General features: G+C 46.0%; 1 long non-coding RNA gene across 1 annotated transcript; it reads right to left on the bottom strand.

Moving 5' to 3' along the window:
• Nucleotides 1-1,064: 1,064 nt before the first annotated feature.
• Nucleotides 1,065-17,817, bottom strand: LOC139049444 (uncharacterized). Its single transcript, XR_011508272.1, has 5 exons — nucleotides 17,604-17,817; nucleotides 14,606-14,629; nucleotides 8,593-8,610; nucleotides 3,443-3,457; nucleotides 1,065-1,287 (listed from the first exon to the last, which is right to left on the bottom strand). It is a non-coding gene; the product is annotated as an uncharacterized lncRNA (long non-coding RNA).
• Nucleotides 17,818-24,104: the final 6,287 nt, after the last annotated feature.

Below are 24,104 nucleotides of genomic sequence, written 5' to 3'. Positions count from 1 at the left end.
AGAGTAGTCCACCGCCTGTCACTTTGTGAATGACGATGGACGCAAATTGTTATCGCCAATTAATGCACATCCCTCAGTGGTATTGCAGCATACCTACACCTCTCTCTGTTTTGTAGGCTTTTTCATTTATATAACGGTTATTTCTCGATTTTCTTCTTGCAGAGAGTTCGAGTTGTGGAAAATTGAATATTACGCTGAATTACAACTCTATAATACACGCATTACTTATAACACGAATAAATGGTAAAGCTGTTACTTTTACTTCGTGCAACGCTGTTGCGATATCACTCGAGTGGGGAAATCTGAAATGCACAGAGAAAGTGAAAGTCTGCCACAGTTCATGTCTGGAAGAGGAAAAAAAGATAGATAGTTATATGTTGGAATATGTGCGTGAGCATTCTACAATCATCGTTTCAACACCTCGTAATAAGCCCCCATAATCCGAAGAAATCTAATTCTAAGTTCTTGAGTCCAATATTTCAATTCAAAACAAAAGCATTTGATCTGCACTGGAAATTTGTGATATTAGCGCGTATGCTATTTATTCCACACCCGTTTGAAGTAATATCTTGCAGTGTATTTGAATGAATGGTATTGGAATGCATACAGCTAATTTATAATTCCACGATGGAAAAAAAAGAAACCGCATGCATTGAATAAACAAATTTAATTATCTATTTTACAAATGGTTCGATGCAACTGAAATACAGCAACTACACTTACGACAAATTAATGCCTTATCAAGAAACGTAAACACTAAATACGGTTGTTGCGCTTGTAAAGGTAAACGTATTTCATTGGTGAAGGGTTCTTTGAAAGTTTGCGTAATTTGTCTGACATCTTGAGTGTTTTCTGTTACACCATCTTTGATTTCGTTCCACGTTGGTCCCATATCTTTGCAAGGGAACATTTTTTGGAAATATGTTAAGCTTACCTAACGGAAACAACGTTGAACAATATATACACTGCTGATACACTGCAGCAGAGACAGGAAGCTCCACCTTAGGAAGTGATGGCACACAGTGTCATTCATTTCACATATATTGGATGCAGTAAGCGGAATAATTTTTATGTTCACCTCAGTAAACGAAACATTTGTTCCAATAATTTTTATGTTCACCTCAGTAAACGAAACATTTGTTCCATTCACGTTTGACTTACATAGTGGAAACGATATGGAAGATACTGAGAGTGTACATCTGTTGTATTACTTTAACTTTTTTTTTCTAAACAAAAAAGGTTTCACAGTATTGGACTGTGAAGGGGGTTGTACTTACGTTTTTTCGTCTGTACGTGCGAACGAAATAAACGCACATATCATGGAGAATAAAAAATTGCTCGTATTTTTTGCAAGCGTTGCTCATGGGAACGCACCGTTACAGCTTTAGCGCGACACGTGATACCCTACCGTGCTACGTTACCGACAGACTGTGCGCATGCGCGCCTCTCTAGCGTGGCAGCATAGCAGTGGCCGCCACGGGGTTAGCGTGATTGCGTTACAACATGGCGGCACCGAGACTGACCGCTTTTCTACTCACCTTCCTTCGTGAGGTAAAGAAACAAACAGTAAAATCAACGATCGCTTAATCCCATCTTGCACTGGGGACCAGTTGTTAGCGATGCTTTATCGTTGTTATTGAGATTAGCTGCTTGTTTTGACGCTGCTAGGACTAAAGAAGCGGCTCCACCACCTGGAAAGGTGCTTTGAGCTCCAGGGAGCAGACGGCGCCACAACATCAGCATTGGTGATGCGTTGACTACGCAGAACGCATATCATACTAAATCTTTCAGTGCATCTTTGTTTTTTTCATCGCTCTATCACGGTTGGCAATGACATGCGAATGCTAAAACGTTGATCATGCGACGTGTCTACCGCTGTTCTGCAGAGATGCGACCCATGCTAAGATGAAGACTCATAACGTATCACGTGTCACGGAAAGTGAAACAGCTATATAGTTATCAAACTCTTTAATAACGCCTAAAGTACACAAGAGTCACACGTGAAAGGTGATCGGAGGGCATGGAGGCAGTAGGGTTGAAAGTGTGGAAGGTGAAGTAGCAGAAGTGAAGACGTACAAGAGACAGTGTTTCAGGTAAACAGGAAAAATACCGAAACAAGGAAAAAGCACATGATCTTGTACCTTAGGTGACATAGTATTCGCAGCACTGTCAGCCGAAATTGAGCCAGAAGGAAGAACAAATTCGGCAGACGCTTCATACTGCTTACGATTGGGAATGCGAAAGCATTATAGTCTCTTTAGGGAATTTCTTACTCTGCGCCTTCTGTGCTTGCGCAAGCTCACGCCTGGGTTTCGACTCCGCCTCGGCAGGCCTACGAAAACGCACCAAACGTCCCAGCGCGCTCGCTTTCCCGCGAGGACAGCTCAATGGCGTTCAACTGGACACTAATGCTTTTTTTTACAGACACATTTTATAAATTCATGACGTCACGCCACCTCCTACCCATTGGCTACGCCGTCGCGTGCCCAACAACCCATGAAAATATTGAAATCATGGCCGCACGTTTAGTCAGCCAGACGGCTGCGACCTGACGTGCGCAATGACGCGGGCGCTGGGCTCACATTTAGCCAATCAGAACCGTGGAGCCCACGTGACGTCAGGGAAGCATGCTCGCCTCGCAGCTAGGAGGTCTGGGTTCGATTTCCACCGCGACCGACACTTGCCTAAAATTATTTTCAAAGGTAATATATTCATCTTTTTTACAAGAACCTCCCTAAGAAATTTTGCGTCAATCGGAGCAACTTTTGACGGGATTTTACTCTACGCCATCGGCCACTTTTTGTGCCATAATTCGGTCACGCCGCCAACTAAACCTCCTAATTTTCTCGTAAGGGGGCCACTAACGGTTTCGCAATAAAATTTACGTGTTTTAGGATGTCCGGATATCAAGGGTATCCAATAATATCAAGGCTAACTGTATTGCTGTTCTGCGACACACCCCTTGAGCCGTGAAACCGTACGTTGATGGTAACGATCAGTTGGTGACAAATAGCCACTTAGCCTGCTTGAGTTAACCATGTGCACGCACCAGCTACGCCAGCTACGCGCATCATGCAGCTGATATATGCAACGGCTAGGTGTCGCGACACCTGGTGGAATATAAGGGAACTGCTATCCAAGGTCTGTATGTATCGACGCTACTGATATCAGTAGACAGCGGGCTTCACGAGCCGATAATTCAAGAATAGGACAATTCTGAGTAAACGGAAGCTTGCGACAAAAACGAGTTAAATTTGAAGGCATGTTCAATCGTTATCATCGCCCCAGCGAGTCTCTGTACAAGAAACATAATATAGCGCCAATTTATTTGAACTATATTTGGATTGTCAAACGATATTTCCGTGTTCTGGGTGAGAAACCCGAAAACTCAAGTCTCTTTCATAGGGTGTTCGAGCAACGGTTCCCGTTGATATATACTTACCATCTTCCCCAGTTACTATAAAATAGACAACAGTATCAGTCAGACGTTTGTGTCGTATAAGACGACGTAAATGCTGTTTTTTCCGCTTTCAGTGGCGGAGAAGATAGTGCCCTATTCGAAACCTGAGCGCGCAGAAATCTTAGCTGCACGATAATATAAGATAAGCATCTATATAGAATGGCATTATGTAATAACAATCTGCAAACGTGGGAAAAGTACCGGCTCAGTGTCACCACCTATCTCAATTGAACGACGCACACGACATGTTTTACTCGTCTGACCTTCTTTAAATACGTCATAGAACCCCTAACAAATTCTGGCCTTTGCTGTCCACTCAAACACGCACCAACACCATAGATCTTGTTAACGCTGACGGTGAGCCAATTAAAATTGAACTGTGTGCTACTGTCCTTAATAATTATTTTTCATCAGTGTTCTCTAGCTTCAGAAGCTTTTCCGTTGAAACCGCCCCCAACTCCCATTTGAACGAATTGCCTGAAATAACTATTACCGTTCAGGGTATACATAGTATACATAGCATAGCAGGGCCTACATTAATGCACTATCTTCGTCTGCTGAGTGTGACTAAATTGACAGCAAGGTTCTCAATAATACTATTTCACCACCAGCCAAAATCTTAATATTTACGGAATCTTTAAAGTCAGGTGACGTCCCTGACGACTGGAGAAAAGCGGAAGTAATTCCTTTTTTCAATGACAGCAGCATTCCGGGCAAGTTGGTAATCCGGTACTCAAATGATATTGCGCAACAAAATGAAAAAAGTTTCGAAACAGGCGACCGTACTAACGTTAGTAACCGCCCGATTTCTATGAAAAGCATTTCGTCCAAATTACTGGAACACATAAAATTGTCCAGTTTAATGACTGACCCAGAATCACTTTCTTCTAGCTTAACCAGCACGGCTTTAGAAAGTGTTTATCGTGCGAAAGTCAACTCGCGGAGTTCACTGATAACTTTTTACATTACATGGACCTTTACATACAAGTAGACGCCGTATTTTTAGACTCTTCGAAGGCATTTGATTGTGTAGTTCATTATCTTTTGATTAGTAAACTTTCAAACTTCGGCTTACCATGGTACCTATACTCATGGATTGGGTACTTTCTCAATGGACGCAAGGAATTCACTTCAGCTAATAACAGTCGCTCGCCACTAACGGACGTCACTTCAGGAGTTAATTAGTACGCCAGGGCGCTAGAATATCCCTTTGTTATTTTTGATATACATTAACTACCTACCGGTTAACATTACTACAATATTACGGCTATTTGCTGATGACTGTCATTTACAATCCAATTACCTCGCATGAAGACTCCTTGCAACTACAACTTGACTTACATATCGTTGACGACTCATGTAACAAATGGCATATGCCACCATATCCCTCAAAGTGAAAATCAATGTCATTTACTCGCAAGCGCAGCCTCATTACCAACTCCTTCCTACACGATGAATAATGTCCCTATTTAGCCACATCAGTATACAAATACCTCCGAATACATAGGACACCATCGCTATCATGGGAAAGCCACATAGAAAGTATTTGTTTCACTACACGAACGCTGGGCTATATATGTAGTAATAGCACTGCATCACCTATGCCAATGAGCTTATGAACAATAACGCACCCATATGCACTCTGGTGCATAGGTAATAACGTGGGGTTTTCATAATGCAGCATTTGTACACGCCAACTCGCTAGTACTTGTGCGCTAGTACTAGTAATAAAGTCACACTTTCGCCCGAAGGGTGAAGCATTGATTGCGATACCAAATTATTCGCCAGGTGGACGCAGTAGGGTTATTAGGTTTATCAGCTGTATAAAATGCTGTAGAGATCCCCTTACTAACTAAATTAGGAAGCATGGGGTCAGGCACGCACAAGTCAAAAATGAATACATCTCACTCGATGACCGCTCGCTGTAAGAACGCTGCAAGAGCGGCAGCAGCGGCGAGCGTGCGGCCGGTTGCTTCAACGCAAACTATAGGCGTGTGAGAACACACCGCACACGAAGCCATCAGCTGTTTCAGGTTGCCTAGCCTTCGAACCCAGCGCATACTACCTGCAAGGTGCGCGCGGCGGTGCCAAGCCGCATGCACCGTGGGCAGCCGCATCCGCTGTAGGAGCGAAGACTCGCGCTCTCCATGCTCGTACCCCACCCTCTCCTAGCCCACGCACATCTCCCTGCACCCGCCCTTGCGCGCGCGAGGTGACGGCGCCGTACCAAGCCACCACCTTTCTCGACTCACTCTCGCATGCTTTCCCTCACACCTAAGAAGACGGCGCGGCGGCCGCGATCTTATAGCCCTTGGACTCTGTACGGAAAATCACGAAGTTCTCCTGCGAGTGTCTATATAGTTGCTATCGCAATAAATAGTTATGCATCGTAGAACGTTGGAGTGCCTCCCACGAATCCTATTCGTCGACACTTGACATGCAGCTTAAAACTTTCCGTCACGCATGTTCTTTGTAGTATGATCGGATGCTGTTCACTAAGAAGAGCAGTGCCAAGCGAACAAAGTGCGTCAGTGTCAATAAATCTATTGCTCTTGACGCTTCGAGGAAATCGTTTTGATGGTGGGAAAAATTAGCACTTTTCGACTTTCTAGCCTAAGTGTACGGGCAGCCCACAATGTGCAGAGAAACCAATACCTCGGTTTCCGGCTGTCTGGTTAGGTGCACAAAAAATCTGCACATTCTGCTTGCATCAGTAACAGGAATGCTTACTGACGCAGCACAACTACGTGCAGGAAACACCACTTTTCGTAAAGCTATCGCAGGTGACTACGAGTATAGCAGCGGCGTGGGGCATACAACGCGTCGCAAATCACCGAAAATAACGTGTGACCGGGCAATAAACGTACACTCCACTGTCCACCGCCAGCGGCAGCGACTCAGCGGCTGAATGCGCTTCCTTCTGTTTGTCATTTCTCTCCACGTTTTACAATTATCAATGTCTGTTGTGCTGGAGAAACGGCTGTGACACAAAGAGGCGTTCTCAATCGCCCCAACTGAGATAGTCTGAAAATGGTGGGCAACACCGACTACGAGGAGGAGAAGGAGGAGGAGGATGTCGGTAATTAACAAGGAAAACAGAACTGTGCACGGTATTTAGTAAGTGCCTAAATGTATGCACGCCCAGGGAAGCATTCATCAATTCCGGTAGTACAGGTGCTTCGAAGGTTATACGCTGTCCGACACAAATATTGGGAATAGTAGTATCACACACTTCGCAGACAGACTCAATCTGCAATGGACTGGTGTACAACGAAATTATTTCTATAACGACGCCTTCCTCATGTCCCCGGGCACATTCCTATGGTTCAAATGTATGCCTCTGCACTAAAGAATACAACAGATTTGCTTGCACAAGGAAGAAATTAGGCACCCCTCGATGACTGAGTTGTTGCTTTTGAACAAACGCACTGAAAAGAACTATGTCCCGCGGTGAGCACTGTCAAACACTTTGACAAGCGGTGCTAGCTTTCCGCGATGTCATAAAACTGGCTGTAGTCCAATATTCCGCCGAATAAATCTTATAAATCTTACAGGACTGTATTAGCGGTGGTTAGGTTAGATTAGCATATGTTAGGTTAGTTTAGGTAAGAGCTTAGCCGGTTCACTTGCGAGCCATACGGCGCGCTATCTGTATGGAAGTGATCTGCACGGAGGGTGCATGCAAGTGAGGTCAGCCGCAGATGAACCGCAGACCTCCGCACGCCTAATGCCGAATGTGTCAGTTCTGCTCCCATCGGCGGCAAATCTACTTTTCGTCCACTCTCGTTTTTCTCCTTTTTTATTATATCTTAGTTGAATTAAACACCGTTGTTTCATTTTTTCCTGTGCTTTCGCCGGCTTTGTATGGTATTGGTTAAAACATAACTGGGCCTTTCGGTTTCCCCTTCTCGTTTCCTCTACAGACCTCTTCCTTATTGGCGACAACCCTGTGCACACATTGGGTTTCCGCCACCATAGGGAAGGGCAAACGTACGGGTGGGAGCAGGACCAACGTAGGAAGTTTGTGAGCCGCGCAAAGTAAGGTACAGGTCCCATCAAGTTTGCTGTGATGTTCCGTCCTACACATAGCGTGTTCCCATGCATCAAATGGCACTGCGAACGCAGGTTGGCTTTGTTGCATGCTAAGTGGCCAAGAATACATAATTCGGCATGTTACCGCGCTTGCACCACCGAGATGTCATTGACTGCTACAATACGAAAGTGGCGACGGCGGAGACGACTCGACTGCAGCAGCTACGAACTTTGTCCCGTCTTAACGTCATTCTCGACTCCATCAGACCTAACTACACGTAAATAGATTGCGTGGATTGCCGTGATATATCATACAATGGTGCAGCATTGAGTGCTGTCTATCCAGCAAGGACAAATTGCCTTCGCAAGCGCTGGAGCATTATAGGCTACACGATGGGGCCAGCTTGTTGCAGCCACCGTTGGCCGACACATCCTCGGCCAAGCAAACGTGGCCGCTGTCGCCTACGCTGCCTTAGGCGAGTGCCGTGTAGCTCGTGGCGGCGGTGTAGGACATGCATGCGAATAACGGATAACTGGCCATGTGTTCGATGTACACGTTCTATTCAGCTGCACTTTAACTGTTACGATTAGTGTGAACTACGGACGAGCGGTCGGCACGGCAAGCAGCAGAGCCCCGGTGCGGCCAACAAACTTCCCACCTTCCTCCTCTTCTCGCCCGCACGCCTACCTTTCACGATGGCCACGGTAAGTAAATGTGTGCGCAGGGTTAGGCACCATTATGCAAGATATGTCAGGAAGGTCTTCGCTGTAAAATCAATTTTCAAGATGCGTCACTGTTAACTCGCCCTCAATGAGAGCCAACCAAGCCAAATCTGCGGCTTCCGTCAATCTTGCCAAGGTTGACGACTGGGCGTGTTGGTATAGCATATTGGAGGTTGGAATGCGCAACAGTATTACGATACACACAGAAGAGACACACACCACAGAGCGCTCTGTGGTGTGTGTCTCTTCTGTGTGTATCGTCAAACTGTTGCGCATTCCAACCTCCAATATTCCGTCAATCAAAGCAATACTCGGCGTTGCGGTGGTTGATACGCGGCAGTATTTCTCATTGAAGGAGTTTGCCTTGGGCTACTTACTGGAGACGCTGGAATTCACTAGAAGTAAGAGAAAAAAAGAAAGAAAGGCCTTGTAAGAAAAAAAGAACTGGTAGGTTGAGACGACCATGGATTCAAGAATGGCAACGCATGAGCCTTGGTGGTATCGACCGCATTTAAAGAGAAGTCGCCAAAGCACGCTTGCAAATGCTGATAACTGAAGTATCAGAAATTTTGAGGTCAACACACTCACGCGATGGCCAGTGGCAGAACAGGAAATCCTACATCCAATCCTTCGGTAATAAAATTACGCAGCATCAACCCTTCAAAACAAGAAACGTCAAATACAGTCACACGCCTGCGCACTACCCGCAGCCTATGCACAGAGTAAGCTGGAGGAGCGGCTCCTTAGGAGCTGCATTTTTTGGCACCACGCACTGCAGGGTCTTCGGTGTGAAGTCTTTTCGCATCGTTTTCACGAGAAGGATCTGAACTGTCCTCCCGGCGTCGACGGCAAGCTGCGGCTTGCGCTGCAGCTTGTCTTGCTCTTTGCATAGCGATCTGCTGATACCGATGTTGGCTGGTTGCAGACGCGCGCATAGATCTACGATCCGCCTCTTCAGCAGCGGTTCGTACCTTGCGCCATTACGTAAGTATACCGAAGAGTAATCAGAGGTATGCAGACTACGTGGCATAACATATCCCTTGACCTGTGACACCGTACGCTGCTGTTGATGATGATGATAATGATGCTATTGGCATCCTCTTTGAAACGGGTTGGTGACAAATAGCCACCTAGCCTGCGTGAGTTAACGTCCGGCTACGCACAGCATGCAACTGCTACATGCAACTGCTACATGTCAGGACACGTGGTGGAATATAACTGAACTGGAATGCAAAGTTTGTACGTATAGACTCAACGCGGCGCACATGTCACATCGCGTGTCAAATGACAAGATACAATGGTAATGGTGATGATGATGATTTAAAGGAATCACCTTAGAAATTGGATGGTGAAAAACATTCACCAAGCTGGCTTGATTTATTCAGGTACACCATTCGTGTATTTTATTACATCAATATTTATACCTATCCATAATCTTTTTCTTCCTCAAGACTTACTTATCTACATTGAACCGTTACCTATTCAACTGCTACTTGAGGTACCTCCTCGTGTAATAATATGCAACTGCAATAACAGCGATAATAGGCGCTACGCGGCGCGCATCTCACATCGCAAGACAAGCGGCATGTTACGATGATGATGATTTATTGGCACCCCATTTGTAACGCGACGGTGACAGTCACCTCGCCAGGTTGATTTAATCAGATACATAACACATTATTCTAGCGTTCTTGTATGCATCTCCTTAAACTTCTTTTTCTTCCCCAAAGCTTCTCTGCCTTATGCCAGTACCTGCGCATCTGCTACCTGGCATTCTGCCTGGCGTAATAATATGCAACTGCAATGTAAAATGTGCACGCATCGACGCCACGTGGCATACACACGGCATCGCGTCTCTCCTCGCGGGCTAGGATGTCTTTATAGGGCATTTTTCCGCACGGAGACGGGCGCCAGTCCTGTCTAGCACAGTTTAGTCGTCTATGTCTTTGACGGTTGTGATTTTAAGGGTTTGTGTACACAAAGTTCCATATAACAACCTGCTTACGCATTAGCTGCCCGAAGCGATTACATAAGGGTGTCTATGAACTTGTTCTTCAGGAACATTCGAGCATAATAAAATAGTAATAACAACAAAGGAATTATGCAGAAATTGACAAACGTAGTTTGTTGATTGTTAAGTAGTTCTAGCGCTGGTGTTCCATAGATTCTTGAAAATAATTGCGCAACACAAACGCAAGAGAGGAGATCATTATTTCATTAAAATTATAATAAACCAAAAATGAAGGACATATACAAACGGTATATGCAAGATTCGAGGCACAATGGGCCTTCGAACAGGTAGCTCTGTCAAACGTACTTTACGTACTCTTATCGCATAAGTTGCATAAATATAAATTCGTCATGATCATTTCGGGAAATTGTTGCTACCTACAGAGTCTTTGGTCTTCACAAAATGACTTAAACATTGCAATAAGAAAAAAATGGCTGTGGCTTAGCTAAGGTTAAGCCCAAGATGCGAAGCATACTAGCCTTTATTTTAGTTGTTGAACCACTGTTTAGCCTGGTGAACTGCTGTTGCTTGGCTATATTTGGTTCGGGTAGACGAAGAAACAACTCATGCGTTACTCTGCTTCGCTTTCAAGAGTGGAACGCGACAGCGTTCCCGTCGACCCACCAAGGGGTGTCAGACGATGGGCTATGGCGCAGCGGCTACGCGCCCCGCATTGGACGCGGTGAGCGTCGAGCAACGCAGCGTTCGGCGCGGCAACGAAATGTGCGCCTGAGCAAGGGACGCACGCCTGAGAAACAGCTCGTTTCTAAGGCAACACCGCATTCACTAGAGGCGCTTTTGTACCGCTTTGAAGCAACGTACTCGTGGCTCAGTGGTTTTCTCATGCTGTTGGTAGAGCAGGGGGCTGTGTGCTCTTTCTACGCAATAATGTTGGTATAAATATGGAAAATGTATTTAGTGATAATTCCGGGCGTATTATAATGTGCGATTTTATGTTTTGCAATATCAAGTTCCGCGCTATCTGTGTTTACGCGCCGAATAGAATAGCCGAGCGCAAGGTTTTTTTTGAAAGCGTGGAATGTCACTTGAGGTGTGAGAGAACCATGGTCATGATGGGAGATTTCAACTGTGTCTGCAAAGTGGAAGACAGAGCCCGTAATCTGTCTCGTCTCGAAGGCAGTGCGCTCCTCTTGGCAGCACTCGTTGAAGAACATAATTTAGAGGACATAGGCGACGTTTTAGCCAATACTGATACACCTCGGTTCACTCATTTTCAAGGGGACAGCCATGCCAGACTGGATCGTGTCTATGTTTCTGGGGAAGCGTTGCCATTGTGCAGTGATTATGATGTCAAACATGTTTTTTTTAGCGACCACAGTTTGATCCGTTTTTCGCTTGGTCCAAAAAAGCCGTCAAGCTTCAACTGGGGTCTTTGGAAATTCAATGAAAAATTGCTGCAGGACGAAATATTTATTTAAAAAATTCAAGATAGCATTCAAGAGCTGTTATCGGGTGTTCACAGTGACTGCATGGAAAGGTGGGAGTGTTTTAAGCAAGAAACAAAGTTAATAGCCATAGAAAGGTCCAGCGTTTTACACCACCAAGAAAAAAGAAATGAAATAGAATTACAAAGTGAGCTCAACTTTTATTTAAACATGGAAAGCATCCGTCCTGGTAGTTTCGCTAAAGAAATACAGCGAACGAAAGCACAGTTGGAACTTGTCGATAAGGAAAAATATCGGGGCGCAATCATTCGCGCACACGCAGAACATCTATGGTGCGGAGAACAACCTACAAAGCGCTCGTTTTCGGATGAAAAAAGTTATGCCTCACGAAAGGAGATAAATGCGATAACATACCGTAATAAAATAGTACGTGATAAGAAAACCATCCAACTTGCCTTTGTAGATTATTACTGCGAACTCTTAGGACATGAAACGCAATGCCAACAGGGGTTCGAAAATGATTTCGTACACCTTTTGCCAAGTCTAGATGATGAACAACGAAATAGATTAGAAATGCCAATAAGCATCAAGGAAATAGAGCAGGCTATAGATGACCTGAGCCCTGGGAAAACGCCAGGACTTGATGGACTGAGTGGATCCTTCTATAAAGCTTTCAAAACAGATATAGCTGCAGCTCTTTATTACGTTATCACAGAAGCCTATGAAAAGCGGGTACTGCCACCGTCATTTCGCGAGAGTCATATTGTCCTGATACCCAAAACTACCGATCCCTCATCGCTCCTATCCGTGCGAGCCTATCGACCAATCAGCTTAACAAACTCAGACTATAAGATATACACTAAAGTTTTGGGCAGAAGGCTACAGAGTATAATAACACAATTGATAGGGCCACATCAAACATGTGGCATTAAGGGGAGGTCAATAACTACAAACGTACACGTAGCAAGAACAGTACTTGAGCACTGTGATGACTTTTCTGGTAGGGTGGCCATGTTACAATTGGACCTAAAAAAGCGTTCGATAGAGTGACACACACAATTCTTTTCAATGTTTTGGAGCACGTTAATGTGGGAACAATCTTAACAGAAGGGATCAGAATGTGCTATGCAGGCGTTTCCACAAAGGTAATCGTTAATGGAACACTCTCTCCCAGCATTGCCGTCAAGTCTTCCGTAAGACAGGGATGTGGATTATCGCCTCTACTGTTTGCCCTATATCTCGAGCCACTGTGTCTAAAGATAATAAAAGAGAGCCATGTCCGGGGTTTTAGGGTCGGTTACAGTGAGGTAAAACTGTTAGCATACGCGGATGACGTCGCTGTTTTTTGTGATGACAAGCAAAGTGTAAGCAATACCGTTAATGTTGTGACAAAGTATTGTAAAATGACGGGGAGTGCGACTGATTGGGGTAAGTCGATAGGGATATGGTATGGACAATGGGAAGACACGCCTTCACTTTTTGAAAAAATGCAGTGGACGAATAAGCCTACCAAGTATCTTGGGGTACCTCTGCAACACCACCAGGACACCAAAGATTATTGGCAAGGAGAGGTCGCAGAAATTAAGGCGAAAACGGCAAGGCTGGGTGGGAGAGAACTATCAACATTCACAAGAGCAACAGTGTGTAATGTGTTTTTGGTGGCCAAAATTTGGTATGTTTTTCAAGCATTGTGCGCATCAAGAGTCAGCATACAAAGAATACACCGGCAGTTTGCCATCTTCATTTGGGGTTCCGTATGGGAGCGCTCTAGTCGCACTAATTTGTTCAGAACAGTAAAAAGTGGAGGCCTAGGGTTGGTTCATCTCTTTTTAAGACAAGTCGTGTCGAGATTTTTGTTCCTACGTGATCAAAAAGATACATTCTTGTGCACAGTCCTTCAAAGACGTTTGAGCAACGCGTTGCCTCAATTCGTTGTGTCCTCCGATTGCACCACAGGACCTAGGCTCAGAGGCTCCCTGCGAGAAGTCGTATTAGCCTTTGACTTCCTACATACGCGCTTTTCATTGAATTACCTTGCATCTGTTAAACGGAAAAGACTGTACAAAGATTTACTTGATGTATCATTGCCTGTGCCTGTCTATCGTTCTATGTACCGCGTTGAATCCAGTGGAAGAAATGTGCTCAAGCGAGTGAAGCGGATGCCGATACGGTCATCCGCAAAAACCTTTTTCTTCCAATTACACAGTGGAACGCTCCCAGTGAAACCATGGCTAAGAGAAAGGGGAATCTTTGAGCCATGGTCTGTAAACTGCTCAAGATGCAGGCAACCAGAGACGATTGAGCATATCTTTCTTGATTGTTCAGATGCAATGTTCTTGTGGGACATCCTACAAAGAACGTTGAAAAAGGAATTACCGATAACACCGTACGGCATCCGCTTCTTGCCAACTGAGAACGCAGATATGCCATGTGACATGTTTATGGCAATATGTTCACATAGCCTGTGGAAAACATGAATGGATGAGCGCCATGAGAGGCTTGTTATTCATCCTGCGAGAGAGCATTTCATTGAAAGCGTGCTATATCTGCGTGAAGCTTATAGAACGAGAACAGAACCACCCGAATGAATGCATATATTGGATGAACTAGCGGTAATCAAGTGTTTTTAACTATTCGCAAGGGCCCAAGACGGTCATTGCTTTTACCATTATGAAGTGTATCTGTTTATGCCGTATGTGTACGTCGAAGACCGGCAATAAAGAAAAAAAAATACTCGTGGCTCAGTGGTAGCGTCTCCGTCTCACACTCCGGAGACCCTCGTTCGATTCCGACCCAGCCCATCTTGCAAGAGTTGAGCCAAAGCCACTTCTCCTCTGTCGTGACGTCACGGTGTCACGTGGTATTGAAGGCGACACCGCCGCGCCGGAGGAGCTGGGTTGAGCTCTCGTAATATGCTTCGCATAAAAGGTATTGTAAAGGGCACCAAGTAGCCAATTATCGGCGGAAACTTACTCGACATGTCCCTTCCAGCTGACTCTGAAAGGAAAAGCATACCGGGACGTGAGAAGGCTATCGCTATAACTAAGTCGCGTGTATCAATGTTTCGCAGCCACTACACAGTTATAGTTTCAGGTTAGTGGCACATTGTAGAGCTGCCGATGCAGCATTGTTCTAACGCCCTCCTCGTTGATATGAAAGGAGTAATGACACATGTATTGCTTCCTAATTTTTTGATTAAGTGGTGATGCTGGACCCGGAACACCCAGAGAAAGTACTGGCTGGCTTCAGAGCACGCTAGATAATTCACTGCAATAGCTATCCGCCAACAAGCTTCGATTTCGTTTTGCCGGAGGTGCACGTGACCGTGACGTCGTGCGCGCGTTGGGAGTGGGATATCGGGGACGTTTCGGCACTCGATCCTGCTCTCTCGGTGGTTTGTCGAAGGCTCAATGAGTGCATAGCGAGTATTTTCTTTTTCAGAACTGTCGCCCAAAACACGTGCGACTTGGGCCAGCGAACTCAACCCGGACGAGATGGTAATTTCAAAAATCACGCGACGTTAGTGCGGAATGGCCAGTAAAAGCGGGTGCGAGAGAGAAAATGTGGGGGCTTTTGCTTCTTGAATATCCGACTTTGCATAGGCGCTACGGTGGAGTAGTTTCCTTGCGCCTTTTGTATGCGTTTGTCCGTAGGCGTGACGGCATTGCGGAGTGAGGTCGCGCACTGGCCATGTCCAAGCGCGAGTTTACGCTCCGACGCTGGTTGCCAGTGCGGTGAACCAGGAGACGCAGTGGTCACTGACGCCCCATTTGGTGATCGCTGTGTCTATAGGTACGTCAGACGTACTCGAAGCCCAGAAGCTAAAGGTATGCCGGACAGAGCGAAGAGTGTTCCAGGATAGCTGACCCTGTTTTTACAACGGCCCCTACTGCTACACTTGGAAAATCAGTGATGGCCTTTTGAAGGTAGTGCGCCGTAAGGCGCGAGAAAGCTTGTCCGATGTACCTTTAGAACCTTCAGCTTCTGGGATTCGCGTACGTCCGACGTACCTTTAGACACAGCGATCACCAAATGGGGCGTCAGTGCCTGCTGCTTATCCTGGTTCACCGCGCTGGCAGCAAGCGCATGGGCATGGAAAAGTAGCGCATGGGCATGGACAGCCTGCGACCTCACTTCACAATGCCAGCACGCCTAGGGATCAACGCACAGAATATGAGCAAAGAACCTTCTCCTCTGTAGTACCTTGGCAAACCCAGATATTGAAGGAGCAAAAGCCCCCAGATTTTCTCTCTCACCCGCTTTTACTCGCGTCTGCGCACAAACGTTGGTCGACTCCCGAAATGTCCGCCTCCTGCCGAGGACAACCACAGATCGTGTTTTCCCTTATGCCTTCATCTGAAAACAGCCGAGCCTGCCGGCCAATCCGGAAGGGACGACCCCGCGTCGTCGGAGTTCCGATGAAATCCGTCTCTGGTCGACGGGCCTATCGGAGGGCGGGTTAATCTAAAGCGACCTGTGATAAACGCAACTTGCTAAAGATAGACCAGTCTAATCCCCCAATATAGTCAAATGAAGAATGCCTAAGTGAAAATTAGGCCGGGATCATGATCGCCACTGCGTAAAAAAGGTTAATCTCGGGGTAATCTACGTGTGCTCGGGAGATATTGAAGTACTTATCAATGAGAGCGACGAATTTGAAAAACACTTTTCGCGTTTCCTTCGATTATGAAAGCCTTCCATGACCTCACAGGATTTTTGGGACGCGACTATTTTACTCCATCATAGTCAGCAGCTTGCCCGTGAGATCAATGAACCCTTACATATTGGAATGATAGCTCACTTGCGGGTTAGGTTAGCGTTTATCACTCTCACTGACAAAAAATGTAAGCATGCCACTTACATATTGGAATGAAACCTTACTTGCGGGTTAGGTTAGCGTTTATCACTCTCCGTAAAAAAGAAATTTAAGCATGCCGCTAGTGCTAGCATAGTACCGTAAGTGTAACCAGCTTAACCTCGACGTTTGTTGCGCATTCGCTATGATGATGGCCTGCTAATTTTCACCCACACATATTTTATTGGTTTATATATGGTAACTTTTTTTTCGGATAAGATTCGTTGAAAGTTCTGCGCAAGTCCTTTTCCTATTTCAGTCGTTCTCACAATATTTCTGTCGCCAACAACGTATATTTATCGTATTTGTCTGAATGTGTGAGAATGTTCCAGCCGCAGGCTTGTGAGCGCGCCCCTTTGAGTGCGGCAGTGCAAGATACTTGAGAGCATAGCGTTACGGCCTTACCGTTATAGGTGCCGTGTTGCCCCGATTGCGCATGCGCAGGGTGTACCTGGCTCCAGAAAGTTTACCGGGCGGCTACCGTTGGTACCATGACCAACTCGCATAAAGGAAGTCGTTGCCGCCAGGGAAAAGGGTGAGGCTAGAAAATGTCAGTTTGTCTGAGAGGTTCCTCCACACTAATGTTGTGGCCGCATCTGCTAGACATAAACCGACCCACTTTTCCACCCCGATGCCGTCACCTAGGCCTAGCATCGTCAAACCGAAATGCCTATCAGAATATCAGCGTTAAAATGGCGCTTATACTTAGTCCTCAGCGTGAGGCGACTCCATAAACGATGGCTGAATTTTGTCCTTCAGTACTTGCTGTGGCGACGAAGAGCAAGTAGCACGGGCGAATGAAAATCGAAGTGGGCATCCCGGGCACTGCAATATCGTTAAGCAATCACGCTCCTGACAGTTGCCGTCCAGTAAGTTTACCAAAGCCCGGCAAGCTCTGCGCGTAAGCAGTCCTGGCAGCCGGTGCCGATAATGGTACGACGGAAGCGCTGTGCTAACACATCCCGCGACATGATCAAGTTTTGGGCCGACCTTGTTCGGCTTTAATGTTAGCCGCTGACGCCCACTTCTAGTTCTTCGCCTCCACCATGCATTCATAAAACCTACATTTAGGCTGAAGTTAAGGGCCCGGAAATAAGAAAGTAGGATTTCTCTTACCCTTTGCACCCACAGTAGACTCCATGGTTCCAGTGTTGCAGTGGCCAAGGAACCCGGTGTCTCAGGAGGAAGGGGAAGGCGGTGGGTGGCTGTAGACGGGGTGAGACTTCGCAGAAAAGGCGGAACCGCTGAGCACAGAAACGGCCTCGTACTGGGGTCTGAGAGCCCTCGTTTCTGGAACGCGCTGCACGTTCAGAACTGAGCGAGCTGCGCCCGTGGCTCGTGCTCGTGCTCGGCTCCCATGCTTCTTCTTCTTTATTTGCAACATTTCATGAGATAACGATAGTGATGATGTTGACCTCAAAGCATGGTGCTGGCGTATACCAATTAAGGGGGATTGGCGATTGACAGAGTAGCGTAAACAAGAAGCATTCCTCGAATATACAGTCAGAGCTAAATCAACAAAAGAAACCCCCAGATGCGGGTGATGAAATATCTGGGTTTCTATCAAAAGAAAGAAGAAATTCCAGCTAGAACAGAGAACGAAACAAATAAGCAGCAGTAACGTTCAACGGTGTAGTCAGACGGCGTGACAAGCTCCTTACGGCTAACAAGGGTAGAGATTCGGTCGTGTTGACGATCCATGACATGACGAGCACAGCGCGGAAGGCGAAGAGACAACAAGAAAGAAACGCGACGCTGTAGTTGTCTTCCTTTCCGTGCTTCTCCGCACTGAGCTCCTTCCGCTTTTTTTTTTCGATGGTATTGCATGCTTTCCTATGCGAGCTACCCGGCCAGTATGCGGAACCTCCAAGAGTCTTCAAGAAGTACAGGCCAAGCTGGCGCCGTGGATTTTCTAACGCATTGCACCTGGGGAAGGAGAAGCGTCGTAAGTAAACAAAAAAAATCGATGGCTTCAACTTAGTTTTAAAAGAGACATAGAGAAGTGAATGAGCGAGGTGACATTTGTTAATGTGAAAAACAGCCGTGCCTACGGTGATGCGCAGAACCATGAAAGATATTTGACGCGAAGCTTCCTCTACTTTATTGTGTGGTGTTTCTCGCTACGGTGCTTTAAATATAAGACGCCGGAGACGCTGGAACACATTTTGCATGTTTGTCCAGCTTATATGTTCGAGCAACGGACGTTAGATAACTTCCTAGGAAGCGTTGGCAGCAGGCTTCTACAAGTTAAACAAAAACAAAGTAACCGTTTGCAACAACAGTCTCTGTTTGCAAAAATATAATTCCTTACGATTACTAATAATTGGCCAAGAACAATAATTGCGCAGTTACCAAAAAGTAATCCTTTACTTTAACGTTATATCTTTAACGTTGTGCTCGTCAGTGCTCCCGGCGGGTCTCATATATTCAAAATTATACGGCTTCTTCGGCTCGTTTTAGGCACTTCAGCTGCTGCTTCGCGCGCTTGTACAGCGGGGTCAGACTCGCGCCGACGACGTTTCTCTTGAACTTTACGTTGCATCCTCTCAGCAGGGAATTGGCACGCATGCTGTTCTGTGTGTTGTATGGGCGATATGAATGAACGTGTGTACCGCTCCCTGCACTTTGGTGAGCGCTTGTTGCCTCGGCTTTACGAGCTTTGCTTGCTTTTTTGCTTGCTTACTAAGGGATGCGCCATTGAGGTCACGTGTTTCTTTTTGTACCACTCGACGAGACGCTGCGTTTCTTCACGTGGTATGCGCGATTAAGATGAATGTAATAACTGTACGCTTCACTTTGGTGACTGCTTGTATCCTCTGCATTACGAGAGGGATGAGCCATTGCTGATGATGGTAGCTTTGGTGCCATTGGAGCGGACGGCGCGTTTGTTTCAGCGCAATTGTGAGTGTGAGCCAATCAAAGCGCTCGTCACTACATAGAATTCCTAAGGCACTTTCACACCTTAATTCACCCAACTTTTCCTAGCACATATATTTTGCGGTACCTTCATCTAATAGCTATTAAACGCCTAATATTGTACCCTGATGATCACAAACTGAAGCGTTGAAGTTTAGTTTTCCCTATAACATTCGAAAATTGGAATTTGCTGCCTGGAGCCATCTGTTCATTTCCGTTGGGCAATTTCTTACTCGAACTTCTATAACATACGACTATACCAATTGCTTCAGGCAGGAATTGTTTATAGACAAGTTCAGCGGAGCCTTGGAGACTCGGCACTGGTGGAAAGCGGCCCCTGAGTAGCTACCTTCCTGCTATTGGTTTGTAGATGCAAAAAAGCAAATATGTATAAGAACTCGTATAAGACGCAGATGTTGTTCAGCAGCCACGCAAGCTGAGCCGCACGCCTCTCAGGTTAAAAACAAGCATTAAAAAAGCCACATTTGTAAAACAACACGTTTGTAAAAACGTTCCGCCTACTTTGGACCCTGTCTACTCTCTATCCACTTACTATAATCTTACTTTCAAACCAATGTACTCACTACACAGGTATTATTCCTAATGTCGTACTCTATAGGTTCCAATAAGTAAGTGGTGAATGGAACGTATTTGCACATTTCTTTTCGCTAAGCAGAACTTATGTGCATCCAGGTTATTAGCATAGAGGCGCGCAAGCAACGTGTAGCATTCTCGATACATTATGTGATTATTATTGTTGTTAAAAACTTTAATCAAACAAAGGTGTTCGGGGCACGTAGGCCCCTGGGCCCCCGCACGACCGTACTCCACTCAAGTGTTTGTGTTCCGTAGGGTCCGTAACAGTGGCAGCCCGGCTGGTCGTGATGGTCTGCGTTGCCGGGTCCTCAGGGCGGAGCACGGTCTCCCAGTCCTCCCACGAAGTCAGGTGCTCCAGGGCCCGCGGGGGAGGGTCCACCAGGCAAAGCGAGAGGATGTGGATGGCCAATGCGAACGGTTCGGGACAGAGGGCGCAGGCGGGCGTGGGGAAAGAGGGACGGTAATGGGATAGGGTGACAGGAGAGGGGAGTGTGTGGGTCTGGAGTCGCCTCCAAAGTGTCGCATGTCTGTTGTCTAGGGATAGGTAAGGTGGGGGGTACATCTGACGTGCGGCTCTACAAGCCTGCGTCAGATCGCTGAAATATAGCATGCGCTCCTTCGTGAATCCCGGATCGGAGGCCGCCTGAGCCCGGTTAATAGAACCTCGGGCTAAAAGTTTGGCAACCTCGTTTCCGGGATTCCCGGTGTCCGCAGGCACCGATTATCAGCTCCACATGGCGGGGTGGAGGTGCAATGGGCGAGTCCAGTATGCAAAAAGCAGGAACATGGATGGCCTCGGCCTCGTGCAAAATTTAGTATAGCTTTTTTTGATCTGTTATTATGTACGGGGCTTCCATATGGGTGATGGCAATGACAATCGCAGCTTCCTCTGCTGCTTCTGGGGAAGTGTGGGGGGGGGGATGGGTAGTGTGATGAGTGGGCAGAGGGAGGAGTCCACCACGGCGGCAACCGCTTGCTGTCCCATGCATGCGGCGTCCACCCATACGGCGTCCGGTTTGGGGCCGTACTTCAAAGCATACGAAAAACCGCCTGCTTCTCGGCCATTTCCCCATAGTGGGTATGCGCCACTGTCTGGGACACCAGACAAGGCTCTGCACATTGCACGATGACTTACAACTCGAAGGGTAATATCGGGAGCCTGAACCTTCTGCGCTGCTATCGTAAATCGCAGTTAAAAGTGTCATTGATTTTTTTTTTGCAAAAATTTAACGGCGTGCACGTACGTTTACGAGGCAGGCCTTTACGCCGCACAGTGCCAGAAAGTACGTTTGCAGAGTTCTGTCTTGAGCTGCCAAATAACGTAAGTACACGCGATGAACACACATACACATTTCTTATGTTGCGCAAAGATGCCTTTAACATATTTTAACCTTAATCAAAATACTTTCAGCAATGACAGGATTGTGCTTCACCACCATTTGTTTCCTGCATGACATCGGAATGCGCAGCGCTATCAGCGCTATCTCGAAGGTGGCCAGCTACACACTCTACTGGCAATGACTCGACGATTTTGCTAGACACCTGGCCAGACAGTTCGTCGGCATGCTGGAGAGATGTCTAGCCCAGATAACGGCTCCTGCAAAGCTTCCGCTGAAAAGTTTTGTTCTTGTGCGGATGTATTTTATTTCTACACTCCTGTGGCCGCGGGCTTGCTTATACGTCAGTGTTCTGTTTCGTCGGTTTCTTATTTGATATCATGCAAGATTCCTCAACCATTTCAATATTCAGAAAGAAATCAAAACTGTATTTTTCCAACAAATGACACCTGTTCTTTGGAATTTATTTCCTGTCTTTTCGACTGATATGCAATTTCATGCGTTGCAAGACTTTTTTCTTCCCATGTGGCTTTTTGGCCTTCCTGTATCTTTCTGTACGCACTTTATCTCTTCATTTTCATTATTTATACTTATTGTGTTGCGATGATTTCTTGTATGTATAATTGTATCATTCGTATATATAAGTATGTATACGTGTGTATTCTGTGTATATATGTATATATTTTTTGCACTGTTGTCTGCTGTGCTCGTGGCGCCAGGGGCCTAGTCAGGCGTGTATAGTCTCGCCTTTTGCTCCGGTGCCATGACAATCTTGTATTGTCAAAAATTGTAATAAACTTCAAACTTCAAACTTCAAACTGCCCTGGTACATTGTTTAAGTGGAAGCTTTAGCTCCGCGATATCTCTGATCTGTTAGTAGGGAATAGACAGAAAACAAAGACGTACAAAAGTGAAGCGGGGGTTAGAAAATTTGGTTGTGGGAGTTCATAGTCCTTCTTTTTCTTCTTTTTTTCTTAACTTAGCTAGGACATTAGGTAGTATAACAGCCAGACTTGGTGCGCAACTCACCGCCCCGTTCCAAAAGGGACACTCCATCCATCCATGTGGTATGTGGAAAGGTGCAATGGTTCCAGGACTTACATTTGGAAATGCGGTTGTTTGCTTGAAATCAGGGGTACAATAGGGACTCGATGGCAAACAAATGTAAGTGGGACGCCTCACATTGGGCGCTCACGGGAAGACTACAAGTAAGTTGTGAAGGGTGATATGGGATGGACAAGTTTTGAAGTGAGGGACGCTCACAGAAAAATTAATTACGAAGAACAGCTAAGGAATATGGAAGAAAGTAAATGGGCTGGGAAAGTGTTCATGTATGTGTACAGGAATAACATCGATTCACAATGGTCGAAAAGAACTAGGAAGCTTACCAGCAAGTATGCGGCCTGTATGGTGAGCAACGAAGAACGTCAAGCGTGAAGTCAGAGAGGCAGAGATAATCTGATGGGTGGCGGCAATGGAAAAAAACCTGCCATGAGTAAGTACTTAGGAGGAAGAAAATGAAATTAGGAAAGAAAGAAGTTATAACTCATACGGAAGCTCATTAGTTTTCGAAGTGGAATCAGGATGCCTTAGAACACGCACTTATATAGAGAGGTGTAAAAAGGAAGAAGCATTTGCTTGCTGCAGTAAAGCTAGGGAAACGATTGAGCATGTTGTATCAGACTGTGAAGATATCTGCCAAGCGGTCGATTTAGGTATCACTAGCGTCCTCAAATCTCTTGGATTCAGCGAGAGCAGGGGGAAAGTTAACATGTCCGCAATAGAGATTATTAAGAGGCGATTGGAAGATTGGTGGAAGTGGCGAAACGACAAACAATGGAGGCGTACAAAGTTCACGATAGGGGCTAGAAAATTTTGGGAATGGGAATTCAACGTGGGTCTTGTTTTTACTTGTTTCTTAACATAGGTAGGACAGTAGGCAATAAACAAAAGTTTGGTGACGCAACCTACCACCCCGTTCCAAATGGGCGGTAGGTTGTTAACATCCACCCACCCACCCACCCGTCCGTCCGTCCGTCCGTCCGTCCGTCCGTCCGTCCATCCATCCATCCATCCATCCATCCATCCATCCATCCATCCATCCATCCAATCCATCCATCCATCCAATCCATCCATCCATCCATCCATCCATCCATCCATCCATCCATCCATCCATCCATCCATCCATCCATCCATCCATCCATCCATCCATCCATCGTGTTTATAAACATCCAATGTTTATCGTGTATACTAGTATAACGAATATATGCTTTTCATAAGTATAGAATATAACGAAGGTATTTTTGTCTGTGATGTGGCTGATAATGAGCATCGAGAATTAACAGTGAGGCTTTCGTTGTGTAGGTTCTCTGCACATTACCCATTCGGGGGTCGTTGGGATTCACTGGTAATAACAAGCAAGAGCCTCTTAGCTTAAGCATTTATTATATTATTTTACGTCAAGCACCTTCGCCACATCCGAGTACGTGAATCTTCCGCCTGTAGGTGGCGTGCTCGGCAGTATAGTTGTGTATATGACCTCGCCGCAACAACGTCCTCGTTGGTTTCAAGCGCGTGGTTTCAGCAATACATGAATGAAGAAATGTGGGGGCATGAGCGCTCCATTGACTAAGTGATTAAATGTTAGCGAAAAAAATATTTCACGGAGTAATAAATTGAAACTTTCTTCCGGGCACTGGCGACATGGCACGGGTAGGAGGCGCCCGGCGAGCGGCTATCTTCGTCTTGGATTTGATATGTGTAAAAA

This window comes from Dermacentor albipictus, chromosome 9 (genome assembly GCF_038994185.2).
Source record: "Dermacentor albipictus isolate Rhodes 1998 colony chromosome 9, USDA_Dalb.pri_finalv2, whole genome shotgun sequence".
NCBI lineage: Eukaryota > Metazoa > Arthropoda > Arachnida > Ixodida > Ixodidae > Dermacentor > Dermacentor albipictus.
Note: the sequence above shows the minus strand (reverse complement) of the source record. Positions and strands in the feature narration are given on the sequence as shown.